Source organism: Oreochromis aureus, linkage group 23, assembly GCF_013358895.1.
Source record: "Oreochromis aureus strain Israel breed Guangdong linkage group 23, ZZ_aureus, whole genome shotgun sequence".
Taxonomy (NCBI): domain Eukaryota; kingdom Metazoa; phylum Chordata; class Actinopteri; order Cichliformes; family Cichlidae; genus Oreochromis; species Oreochromis aureus.
The window spans coordinates 22,634,582-22,648,358 of record NC_052963.1 but is presented as its reverse complement, the minus strand read 5'-3'; positions in this window follow the sequence as shown (position 1 = coordinate 22,648,358).

Sequence of the window (13,777 nt, the reverse complement as noted above, 5' to 3'; positions counted from 1 at the left end):
CTATAGCAATACTTTGACCAACCAAAACAGCAACATTTTAGGCTTTTGATGCTACAAAGACATTTCACTAAAACATTTCTGTGCTTTTACTTACATAACATTTTAAAGACAATCAAATAACATATTCAAACTGAACTACAAGTTCTGAAAAGTCAGTGTGGAATGACCTTAAACATTGTTTCTAACAACCTGCAGGTTGCGAGTTCAGAAAAAGAAGCAAGATTTTATACAAGCCGCTGTGAAAACGGCCCTCGGCTCCATTTTCCTGATGAGATCTTGATTTTGTAATTTTTGGTCCCAACTGGAGTCAAAAGGGAGAATGAAGTTGGGTAGGCTTTATGGTGGACCTACTCAGTGATTAACAAGCTGTTACAAAGATCCATCAGTCGCTCATCGATAAAAATGATGCTAACAGCCAGAAGATTCAGCTTTACTGGACTTCACTAACTAACAGGAGACCGTCTTTTATGTAGTATGTAGAGTATTAGCTATAGAGGTTTTGTCATGTGATGTCACGTGCACATTGCTCAAGAATGGTCCATCATATTGGATTTGATACAACCACCAGTTGGTAGGAAAAACATGTGCTCCCTGACGAGTTGGCGAATGGTCTTTTGCTTCCTGTCACCAGGTGAAATTGGTCACAAAGACAGTGCTGCTCAAAAAAAGCCCTTGTAATTGTTATGGTGTTAGAAGATTGCCACAGCTGCCTGTAGTTTGCATGGAAGATGACAACTTGTCTGCAAACACTCACCAACTAATCACCAAGAGGTAGTAAAACTAGAAAAAGTCAGCACATACCAGAAACAGAGAAAATTTGCCTTCAAACTCAAAGCTGCACCTTTTGAAACATGCTGGATGCAATGCTGAAGCACTTTGTTACTTTGAAGGTGAATGTACTGTCATAGTTTTACAACTGCTCAGAGAGTAGTTAGTAAGTTCTTGCAGACAAATCTGCATGTTCCATGCAAACTACAGGCGACTGCAGAAATCTGCTACTGACTAAAGCAATTCCAAGAAGATTTTTGGCAACCAGTTGTAGAATAAACTTTTCCATAACTGCCAGCACAGTCGCTATACTGGTGTGACTGGGGCCTTATTCACTTGTCCCCACACTGTCACACATCCAAAAGTTATCAAGTAAATGCCACATGATTAACAATCACATTACTATCCAACCTTAATAGTTAGAACATGCTAATTAGTTTAAATAGCAAGCAGCATCCATAATTCACTATGATATTAAAGCCAAATCATTCAAATGAATTTATTCAGGAAACAAAAGAGCTGACTTTTTAAAGATTCTTTTAGTACAGACAAATGCTGAACAAGACAACTGATCTTTCATTTATAGCAGCCATGGGTTTTTATAATTCACGACTTAATGTCTTAATACAAATGCTATATAACAATATTGCCCCTCTACAGGGCTCATGGCGGTAAAATAAGTCAAAAATAATTTTTTAATACCAGGCTGTCAGCGTGGTTTATAGTGCTGTAAAGCTGGCCACGATAATATGGGAGTCTATGGGGAGTGACTCACGTTTGGAGCCAGCCTCCAGTGGCCACTAGAGGAACTGCAGGTTTTTATTTATTTATTTTATTTTATTTTAGAATAGAATAGAATAGAATAGAATTCAACTTTATTGTCATTGCACATGCCACAGGTACAGGGCAACGAAATGCAGTTTTTTTTTACCCCAAAGGGTTTCCACTTGTAGCCGTATTTTTACAGCATCGTATTTTTACTTTTATCTTAGTCAAGAATGTAAAATACTTCCTCCACTTCATGCATGTTTTTTTTTATGCTTCATATGCGGTTAAACCACTGACACACAGATCACACAACACTCAAACACAATAACACAGAAATGTTTTATGAATTAAAACACACACACACACCATGCAAGCCTGCAGGACTCCACTTGAGATTCATAAGCATTTAATGAGTGTCTAGTGGGTGGCAGTGTGTCTGACCTTGCTCATACCCCTCTCTTATTGCCATACATCACACAGAACCCTGTGGATCTGAGCATGACAGGGAGGTGAGTGACAGCTCTTCACATGTGAGCCTGATCACATGTGAAATGAAAAAAGGGGGGTGGGGGGGTGGGGGGGCATGTGAATAAGATATGTGGAACCCCGTGTAGCGACAGGGATGGTGTGGGTAACATCAACGGATCCACGCTGGCTCCATGTGTGTCTACATGTGTGTGCATGAGTGTGGCCGTTCCAACATAGTTGTCAAGTGCTTGAGCGGGCCAATCTCTCATCTGCCATCCACTCAGATGAACTGACATACAGCCAAACCAAACCGACATAAAGACAGAGCGGAAGGCATCACTATGCAGCTCAGCAGTGCAGTTTGTCCTGACCCTGTCTGGGGCCCTCTCCTCTCCGCTGATTCTAATGAGCTCCCCGGGGATTAGACTTTGGCGGCCAGCGTCCCAATGAGGCACAAGAGGGGGGCGGGTGGTGTGGGGACGGGCAGAGGGACAACATCAATACGCCCACACAAAACAGTACACACACCTCGACACAAAAATACAAACTTGTTTTAGAGGGGGAGTGCTGGAATTTCATGTATCAGCGACACACTGTAAAAATCCATTGTATGCAGGTGCTTTTTACACGTATACCCACACATATACTGTATCAGTGCTTTCTGTGGATGTGAACAGCAATTAATGTAATTATCATTTTAAAATCAATGTAAAATTCCTATTGCTTTGTCTTTGTCAGTGCTGAAAGTCTGACTATCAAATACAGTCACACACATATGGTACATACACCCCATGACTCATTGCTTTTAGAACCAACTTTAGCAGGAATAACTTGAAGTATTTATTTTCTGTATGATTTTATCATTCTCTTACATCGTTTGTACATTGTATTACCCCTTCGTTGCTTCAGTTCATCCATTTATGAACAGCTCTCTTAAGCTCCTGCAAGAGTAGTTCAATAAGATTGAGGTCTGCAATTTAATTGGTCTATTGTAACACCTTTAATCTTATTTTTTCGGCCATTCTGTTGTAGATTTACTGCTGTGCTGGGATCATTGTCCTGTTGCATGACCCAATTTGGACCAAGCTTTAGCTGTTAGACAGATGGACCCACATTTGGCTCCAGGATACTTTGGTATACAGAGGAGTTCATGAGTGTAAGGTGCCAGGTCCTGGGGCTGCAAAACAAGCTCATTTCTTCACCACTCCACCATTGTGCTCAACCATTGGTATTGGGTCCTTGTGCTGATGCGCTGTGTTTGTTTTTCTTGTAAGTAGTGCTGACCAAACATCTCCACCATGGTCTTGTTTATCCAAAGGACATTGTTCCAGAAGATTCAACTTTGCAATTCTAAGTTGTACGGCCATGTTATTCTTAGAGACAAGAGGCTTTCTCCTGCCACTTCCAAACAAGCCACCACTGTTCATTATTTTTTCTATCTGTACTGTCATGAACTTTAACACTTAAAATGCTAACTGGGGCTTTTACGGTCTGAGATGTAACTCTTATGGTTTTATGTAGTTTTTTTCAGAGCTTTAGGTCAGACCAGCAAACTACCAAAACCTCTGCTTTTATAGAGCTGCACTTGCTGATGAAGATGTAATCAACTGTATTTGATTAGCAGCACCTGGCTCTATGGAAGCAGTAAGGGCTGACTTAGTTATTCCCAGGACTATATCATCATAAGATCTTAAAATCAGAAACACATTTTACCTTTAAAAAACAAGTTTAAAAAAACCCCCCGACTTCTTGAATTTCAAGTTCTTGCAGGTTCTATGAACTCATAAATGTTTTGCTTTAGAGGCAGTAGGAGGTAGGTGCACTAAACATTAGCATTCATTTTGCATCTTGTTTGTCACCAACAGGCAAATGTAAGCCGTGTATATACTCTCTTTAAGACCTGCTTTTGGTGTTCACCAATGACTGTCTTTACCAACTGCTGAACATGGTGCTGTATCTTAACCCTGATATCCACTAGCTAAATGATGCTAAAAGACACCTAAGAGGTGTATTTTGGGTGTGGGTGTGTCACTTGTGTAATTTTATAATATGTAATGTTGTAACATAAAGTACTTAACATGACATTTATGGTAAACTTGCACTAAGCTGGACTACAAGTGACCTCGAATAAAAGAAAAAAATGTATAAATAGCTATATAATTAGCTAATATAGTACATATTTAGCTAATGCATGTAATGGATGTATCAGTGTGTGTTCTATGTTGCCCCACACAGGAAGTTTCTAACAGTGTAAAAGCTCAAAATTCAAAAAGAGCTTGCTAGCAGCATAAAACCTAGTTTCTTTGACAGCCTGTTAGCCAAGGACTCAAATGCTTCTAGCTGCAGAGACACTTCCGCCACTTACCTGAAATCTAAGGAGACACAGTGTAAGAGTTTTTCATAAAATGATTAGCCTTGATTTTATACTCTTCCATTTCCTTTGCTTAATCAGATAAGTGTGGTGAGATTGAAAATTTTAAAGATTTGTTTTAAAAGACTTAAAAGAAATTTTAAAGTTTTGAATGCAAGGCTATCGTGGTTTTCTCCCCAGACTACCTTTACTGTGGAAGCTGATGTAACTATAATTAAAACAGTCATCCATTGGAGGATAAACCTCACTCACAGCCTGTATATTTGTGCCTAATTAGACTTAAAAAGCAAAAATAAAGTCAGCTGTTTTTACATCATCAAAAAGTTTTAAGTCCAAGAAAGTTTAACTGGTATCATTTCCATTTTCCAGAAGCTTTCAGGCATATTATCTACAAACCGCTATCTAATTCACAGTTTTTAAAGTCATGTTCTGTCTTTGCAAGTGACACAAAACCCTTATAAGTCTGCAATTTCCCTCACTGGTATCAAAGGTTAAATGGTAAGAGGGCTGATCAGGTATTGTCTGCACTAGACAAGCTCATTAATGTGTCACAATTCATTATCAAAGCCTTGTCCTCACCTTGTCAGGTGGCTAATGGGAATATCAATCATAGGCTTCCCCATCACGACCCTTCTCACATCTTTGCTTCGCATCTTGCCTCTGTTGACTTCTTATCCTGAAATACCACCAGGCCCAAACAGATCTGTCTGGAACAAATGTCAAACACAATTCGGCTCAGGAGTAAACACCCACAAACATGGCTGACATACCGAGTGCGGTTCTTCTTCTTACACCTCAGAGGTGCCCGCTGCTGTTGTTTTACAGATGTTATGCAGCTGTTATACACAGATACAATGTGTTGGCCGTTATGGTTTTGTGGAGAAGTGATGAGCTTTGGAAGTGCTTACAGACATAAGAGAATAAGTACTCAGAGTCATACGGAACATGAAGGACAGAATTGGATGAGATAAGAAACATCAGAGACAAATAAGGTCCGTTTTTAAATGTAATTGATAAAAAGATATTAATTAATTTGAATTATTTAAGTTATTTTAAAAAGGTTTTAAATATAAGTAATTTTGGAAAACATTTTTAAAAGGATGGGAAATCAATTTTTATTAAAGCATTTTATTTAATTTAAATCTTATTAATTTATTTTTAATTCAAAATTTATTATTTGAAGGTTTTGCATTCTAAATATTTTTTTCTTTTTGTAAAATTTAAATAATCTCATAGGATTAAAAAAGACAGAACAATGTTAGCTCTCAGTCACACAGGGATACAGCCTACAGGGATTTGTAGTCAAACCCCAGTTGCTAGAGAAAAATGCACATTCCCTGACCAGCTGAGGAATCACAGAGAGGATGCTGAACCAAAAACTTCCTTATTTGCTTTGATTGCTCACAAATGACCATGGTTGCCAATGTTTTTCTTGGAAAACACTAAATTGTCTGCAAACACTTGCAAACTGGTTGGTGAGTGGTTGCAGGAGGTTGCTAATTGAATATAGTGGAAGTTAGTTGCAAAGAGGTATATGCTGCTGCACCAAAAACCTGGTGATTGTTTTGGTCGCCTATAAGTTGCATGGAAGACACAGACATGTCTGGTAGTGAAACTCAATATAAACCAGAAATGGAGATCATTCACCATCAAAATAAGTCTTTTCAATTTTTACTTTGAAGGCGAACACCAAGAGAGTAGGATGTGAATGTTTGCAGACAAATCGCAATCCCTCCAACTGGTAGCAGCAGTTGGCCGCCCAACCCTGAGCCTGGTTCTGATGGAGGTTTCTTCCTATTGAAAGGGAGTTTTTCCTTCCCACTGTTGCCAAAGTGCTTGCTCATAGGGGGTCATATTACTGTTGGGGTTTTCTCTGTTTTATTGTAGGCTCTACCTTACAATATTGAGGTGACTGTTGTTTTGATTTGGCACTGTATAAATAAAATAAATTGAACTGAATCTGAATACACATTTTTCGCTACCAACACGAGGCAGCAAAGGGATCCCTGACCAGTCTCTAAACTCCCGCGACCTTAAACCTTAATTTTTCACAGCCGATCTGAGACAAACACCAATTAGCACTTGTGAGAGCACTTGTAGAGGAACCAACACTAAGATTTCAGCATCTCTGCTTGGATAGCTTTGAAGGTGTTTTTCAGGTGTATGTGTGCTTTGAGTTTGAGCCACACCTCAGCTTCACTTTACCTAAAAGGGAAGGCAGAAAAAATAGCAAATGCAAGCTGAACACTCTGCGCAAAAATAGCCGAACAACTCTTTCTGTTGCCCCCAAAACACACAGCCTATAAGGAGACTGTATGAGTGGGAAATGAGGATTGTTTCAAGGCCCTTATTAAAAAACCCCAAACCTTTTTGAACAAACTTTCAGAAAAAGAGGCCTCAAGCAAAACATTTGTCCAGCTTCTTTTTTTCTCTCTCATGTGTCATTGCAATGTTATTTGCCAGTGTACCAGGAAGCAGATCTTAGCTTACAAAAAGCTGATTTGTGAGTGAAATTAGTTTTAAAAAAATGCCTGGTGTTTATTCAAATAATGGCTTCCACCACTTAATCACACCTGCGTTCATCTGAATGAAAACATTCATTTAGGAATTAAAAGTGTCTCTTGTGTAATCACTTTAATTGGTTTCTGAAGCAATTAAACAAACATAATAAGAATCAATGGTGAAAGTTAAGGGCTTTTCATGAGAAAGCTTTTTACATGGTTATCCTTTGATTTCTCCCAATTTAGATGTAATTAGTTATTATAATAAACGTCATGGAGAAAGCCAGGTCATCTAAATGAGTCACAGTAATTACTTAATTATTACTGTAAAAATCTTGCACCAGTAATGTATTAATTCCTTTTTGCATTAATGCAGTGGGTTCAGTTAGACCTGCGTAGCTTTATTCATTCAGCTCTCCTGGCTTATAGCTGAATAGATGCATTTCCATACTGTGATATAATAACTAGTGGCTTGTTTAAGAGAAGCTAAGTAACTGTCAAAGGAGCAAAGAAAACTGGAGCAGAACGGGAAGTATAGTGCTTAAAGAATGACGTGAATGGCAGGTGGTCAGGAGGCCAAGTCTGCATTCCCAGACTATTTCTTCTTTTTGTTCTCCTCCTCTGGTGTTTTCTCTCTCTTTTTTGTTTCGACTTGATACAGCTCCAAGGCGGAGAGGAGTTCATCGACTTGGACAGCTCGATAGCAGGCGTCGCTTCCAGAGCTCCTGCTCTCAAATTGCCTGTAATTTCATTTTTGTGTTTAAATATGTGTTTCTTGTCAGGTGCGTGGCGGCAAGAAGAAAAACAGGCACACAGACAGCTCTGACAAGCAATTACACCACAGCTTGTTTGGGAGGCAGAATGGGATGAGCTCTGGTCTGCTGGCAGGGCAGAGGATTCAATACTCCAGAGGAGAAAATGGCCATAGGGAGAACAGTGGTGAGGAAACCACAAGCACAGCCCTGGCTTTTATTTTATTCTAATTCCCTTTGTTGACTGAACATAGCCGGAGTTGTGGGAGGAGATTGTCTGGGAAAGGGCAAGCAAATAAGCCCTCAGCAGGATGCCTCAATTGGTAGTTCGACTAAACTTCACATAAAATTATATTTCAAAAGGTTTTGTCAATAGTATATTTTGGTGGAAACGCACAGCGGCCTTGTGGTAACAGATAGATTCAAATTGTAGCTCTAAAGAGTTATGATTATTTTATTTTATTGTTTTATATAAATAACAAGTTTCTGTGTCTGGCCGTGTACCTGCTTTCATACTGGAGGTTTTCTAGTTTTCCAGTTTTCAGGAAATTTACATAATGACTGAGACAAAGTTGTCTTTGGGTGAATATAAACTCACTGGACACTTCATTAGGTACAACTTACTAGTAGATGGTTTGTCTCTATTTTGCCTTAAGAGCTACTTTAATTCTTCATGGCACAGATTCAACAGAGTGCTGGAAACACTCTTTAGAGATTTTGGTCTATGTTGACATGATAGCGTCACACGGTTGCTGCAGGTTTGTTGGCTGCACATCCATAATGAGAATCTCCTGTTCCACCACATCCCAAAGGTGCTGTGGAGACTATTTGAGTACAGCGAACACTTTGTTATGTTGGAGGAACTGGTTTGAGGTGATCTGAGCTTTTATCAGAAGATAGTACACTTGGGTCACAAAGGGATGGACATGATCAGCAACAACACACAGGTGAGCTTTGTTGGGATGGATCCAGACTAAATAAATACTCATCTGAACAGGCAATGTTTTTCCAGTCTTCAATTTTAGTGAACCCTTGTGAACTATAGCCTCATTTCCTGTTCGTGGCTGACAGGAGTGGCACCAGGTGTGGTCTTCTGCTGCTGTAGCCCATCTGCTTCAAGGTGTGACATGTTTTCTATTCAGAGATGCTCTTCTGCATACCTTAGTTGTAACGAGTGTTTATTTTATTTACTGTTCATATCATCTCAAAGCAGTCTAGCCATTCTCCTCTGAAGGCATTTTGTCCAAGAGGATATTTTTTCTATTTTTGATGATTCTCTGTAAAACTTGGAGATGTTTGTGTGGGAAAATCCCAGCAGATCAGCAGGTTCTGAAATACTCAGATTAACTCCTCTGGCACCAACAACGCTGCTTTGTTCAAAGTCACTTAAATCTTCTTTCTTCCGCATTCTGACGCTCGCTTTGAATTTAAGCTAGCCGTCTTAACCGTGTCTACATGCCTAAATGTGTTGAGTTGCTTCTATGTGATCAGTTGATATGATTTACATTAATAAGCTGTTCAACTCTTTGTTAACACCAATCTGACTCCAAATTCTTGGCTTCTTGGTTACATTTAGTGACAAATGGCGATAATGGTGAAAAACACTGACAATCATGTTTTTAATTGTCTTATCTACCTTTACCGCTTTGGTGTGAATTGAGATGCTGCTTTCTCTTGAACATAATGTAACTACGTGACACTCTTTTCATGCAACAATTCAGAAATAATGTTTCTTTCTTTAAAAACATCGCTGCTGAGTTTTTCAGATGTTTTTTGTTTAGTTCTTTAAGCTCCTCGAGACAAGAGTAAATCAAATCATCATATTCAAGAGAAGGTAGACATCTGAGCAGCCAGTACCTCAAAAACTGTCCAAAGTAGTGAGTAGATTCAGTTTTCACCATGTACACTGAACAGCTGAACAACAGAAACGTACGCTTCAGTTCTTTAAAGCAGCTAGCACTAACACTGTTGGAGTTTTAGACAGGACTTAGGATTTTACTGGATGTGATGATTAATCAATGACTTTGCTGGATTCTGATATTTTTAGCATATGCCAGCTGGCAGAAATGTCTACTGTACACGGTCTTACAAAGTGCAGGCTATGTTTAAATTGGACACATCAGTGGTGTTCAATAACAAGAAAAAAACCCTGCATCCATTAATTTTCTTAACCATTAAAAAAACAAACCTGAAGGCGGTTTCTCCTTAGGTCAGCTTTATGGCCTGGCGTTTCGCCAAGGCTACAGCCTTCGCAGCCATTCTGCCATCAAAGCTTGTATCACTTCAGTGAACTGTAGGAGTGTGGCGGAGGGTGCTGACAGTGGTTACATCTGATGCACAACCTTCCCATGGTGCACACATATGTGGATGTCAGAGCCAGCGGCTCAGGAGGTGGCATGTGACAGATGGGCAGGCCAGCTCAACTGTCCTCGGTCATGAACCAGGAAGTCTCACCCTCAGAGGGAGTCCCAGGGCAATGTGCGGTGGCTCTGTGGGAAAGAGTACAGTTAGTCCATTCTCAGATGTTCCATTAACTTGATTAATGGCCTAATTACTGCCAGTAAACACCGCCAGGAGATAAAAAGCAGGAAAGGGGAGGAAGGTTGTGGAAGTAGAACCAAGCTTGCTCATGGTCAATCAATTACGGTTGTTCTTTTGTTCCTAAAGAACACAAAACAAACTTAGACAGCTTTTTTAACCTTTTTCTACCCGGGTTTTTTTTCACTGAGAGTAGTGCTGCACCAAGTAACACCCTCATGGGATGAAAACTGACGGCAGTGTGCCTAAACCTGCAGTTCCTCTAGTGGCCACCTGAGGCTGGCTACTAAAACAGCTAAAATGCTCTTTAGTGAACTTTTATTATCAACCTATCGAAAAAGCCTGTCCTCCACTGAGTAAAGTTCTGCTATTTTATTTTATGTTACTTGGCACCATTCAGTTCCTGAATGATCACATCACATGTCAAATCGGGCAATTTTTGGAGGATTCTTTGTGCGACCCTCTCGGATTTGCATTAAATGTATGGTCCCATTCGAACATATTTAAATCAAATGCTTGAGTGGAAGTAAACGATTGTGACAGGGTTGATATTTTAGGGAGCAGAACCACTTTATGAAACGTATTAAGCGCTGGGGAACAGCCACCCAGCGATAGCATATTTTAAATGTTCAACTTTGAGGTCTGGCAGAGACTTACAGCCGCTTTAATCAATTAAACCACCAAACAGCAGATGGTAAAGAGTTTGAAGCTAACTAACCAGTGAATAAATTAGAACATTTGGCAACTACAGTGGCAGATATTTACCCCGCAAGTCGGTAGACACAAATGTCAATATTGCGGAGTGTTTAAATGGGCAGGTGTTTCTGCATGGGGTACAGGTGTAGATTCGTATGCAGACCTTGTGTAAATTGGAACTATTGATTTTTTGAAAATGTATTTATTTATGGAAAAGTTTGCCGCAAGAGAGAAAATTTACAGTGTTGGTTTTAAAAGCTTTAAAAGACTAGAAGGCCTGTTCATGCAAAAAGATTCAAATCGTCTTTGCATGTATAATTATCACTGGGAAACAAAACCTTGTTCTTGTTTTTCTGTCTCTCTGAAAATAGTATCTGGCAGGGAAACAAATACCTCCAACAAATGTTTTGGAGTAGCGTGTCTGGTGCCCCCTCTGCCATCCCCGTTCGCCGTGTGGGCGGCTCGCTTCAGCCTCTCTTCCATCTCCCTTCGTCTTCTTCCACAGATGTGGGTTGAGAGTGTTGCAAGGCCTTTGCTCTCTCACAGAGAGAACCAAGGAAGCGAGCCTTCATCCTCCTCCACACTAGTCTGAAACGCAGCCAAGTTCAGCGAGGCAGCCGCGACCCACCCCGTGCAGCACTTACAAGCAGTTCAGAGGCTGCATCCTGCTCCGTGACGTGGAACAGAAGTGTGGGCTTCTCTGATAGTCAGCAAAATAAGGTGTTGAAATGAGTGGAATTGATTATGTGATTTATGTATTTATGTAAAAACAAGAACTAGTGCTATGATCAATGTGTGGGCAATATAAGTGAAAAATTCATTGACTTTGCAGGGGCTACGTCCAATTACTGCGTTGTATATATTTTTCCATAACGTGTGCAAAATCTTTGCAAGGTGTCTCTTTTATTTATGATGTTAATGATTGTAATGTAAAGAGTGTTCCTACTGACTGAACTTCTTTCCTTAGTTCTCACTTCTTTAAGTCCATAAATCATTGAGTTGTTACTCTGGGCTTCATTTTGAATCCCCCTCACAACACCGCTGCTGTTACTTCCCTCCAAACTGAGGTCTTTGGTTCTTTCTCAGTAACATGCGTATAAAATGGGACTCTTTTATATTGTTTTCATTGATTCTGTCATGGCAACCTTGTAACAGAGCCCTGCTTCATAATTGGATTGCTACATGGGACACAATAAGCTTCAATTCCTCCAGCTAAAGCTGGTGAGAGACGGCACAAGGTGGAAATGCTTGTAGGGTTTTGATGCAAAGCTGCTTTGAAATGTGTAACAAAAATCACATTTCACACAAGATGCTGTAACATAGTGTTGTAATATTCCCGTAAAAGGGTTTGAAATGAAAAGAAGCATTACAGTAAAGGAAATTTTAAAAAGTTGATTTGTGTACTCATTTCATGAGGGCTTGTACCTTGTGCCTCAAACAGGGAGTAGACTTAATAATTATATGATTAGAGTTTAATGATGAAGGATAACACCTATTTTCTTGTATATATCCTCGGGCGCATTCGACTCTGTGTTATTGAGGAATGCTAAATGCTCTCCTTTCACTGGTTTCGAGTTTTACAGTAATTGGGCGAGAGTCAGAACATGCCTTGAAAGGCTTACCAGAACAAGAAAATGACTGTCAGAGACATAAAACTGGATAATAAGGACACCATCCTGTCAATCCAGAGTGTTTTCATTTTAGTTTTAATGATGGACTCTGTCAGTGGGTTGTCACAGTTTCAGTGGGACCACATCTATTTGTTTTGAGAATTTTCTTTGAGTCATGCGGCATAACAGCAACAGACAGGTCTGCGTCAGTTTAAGCTGTGGTTTGGCGATAACTCTCAAACAAAATGACACAGCCGTGAAAATGAGTTTTCCTGCTGGCTGCCATGTATCCTCGATACAAGAAAATATTAGAATTTCAGTGTTTAGCGAGTTAATTCTTCACTGAAAAATCAGCTTTTTATTATCAGCAAATGTGTTTTTTATACTCCACTTTGTTTTCAGGCCAATTTTTAACCTTTAAACATTTTTGTAATTTGGAGGGAGTTTTATCAACTACTAGCTTAGCTAGCTACTAGCTTAGCATTAGACTGTATATAAGGTCAGTGTCTTCTTTCAAGGTGTAACTAATGGCTTCTGTTCATTTTTGTATCCAGTTTCATTGTATTTATACAGTGCAGTGAATGTCAGTTAGCGTTTTATCAAGAAATGAAACGATTAAAATAGAGTTAAAAAAAATAAAAGTTATATATCTGTGTATGTATGTATTTATTTTATTTATTTGTTATTGCACTTTCAATCACTGGTTTTCCTTACAATAAAAAACATTTCTATTGGGCAAGCCAGGCAGCACTGCTTGCCCAGTGATTGGGCCCATCCATTGCCTGTTTACATCAACATTATTGCTGTCTCAGGGCAGCAGTTGCCTATTTAGTGGGTTAAAGGGACATTTTAATACCAGTAGATCCTGAAAATTATGCTATAATATACTGTTTATAATGTTTTCATTTACTCTGTTTGTTAAATCTGAGTCCAGCTTTCAGTGCTGCACATCAGATGATCTTATTAAATAAATACAGGTGGTGGATGTGTTTGAAGCAGCATCAGACTGGTTTAAATCTCATCTTACAAACATCTCCCTGCCTCTTGGACAGATAATTGTCAATTTAAAAAAAAACCCTCACCATTTGTATGCAGCTGAGATCCAGCTGTCCCCCTCTTTCAAACTTAATGAGCTTTTTAAAAACCTGTTTGACTGTGTTCTCAAAGTTCTTCTGCAAAATCTAGCCTGAGCAACTTTGGGATTATTCTGGACAGTTTCCTGTCTTTAGACTGTCATGAATGCTCAAGTTTTTATATTATTAACAGGTTCTCTGTTTCACCAATTTTAAGTTTGTTCAATCTTTA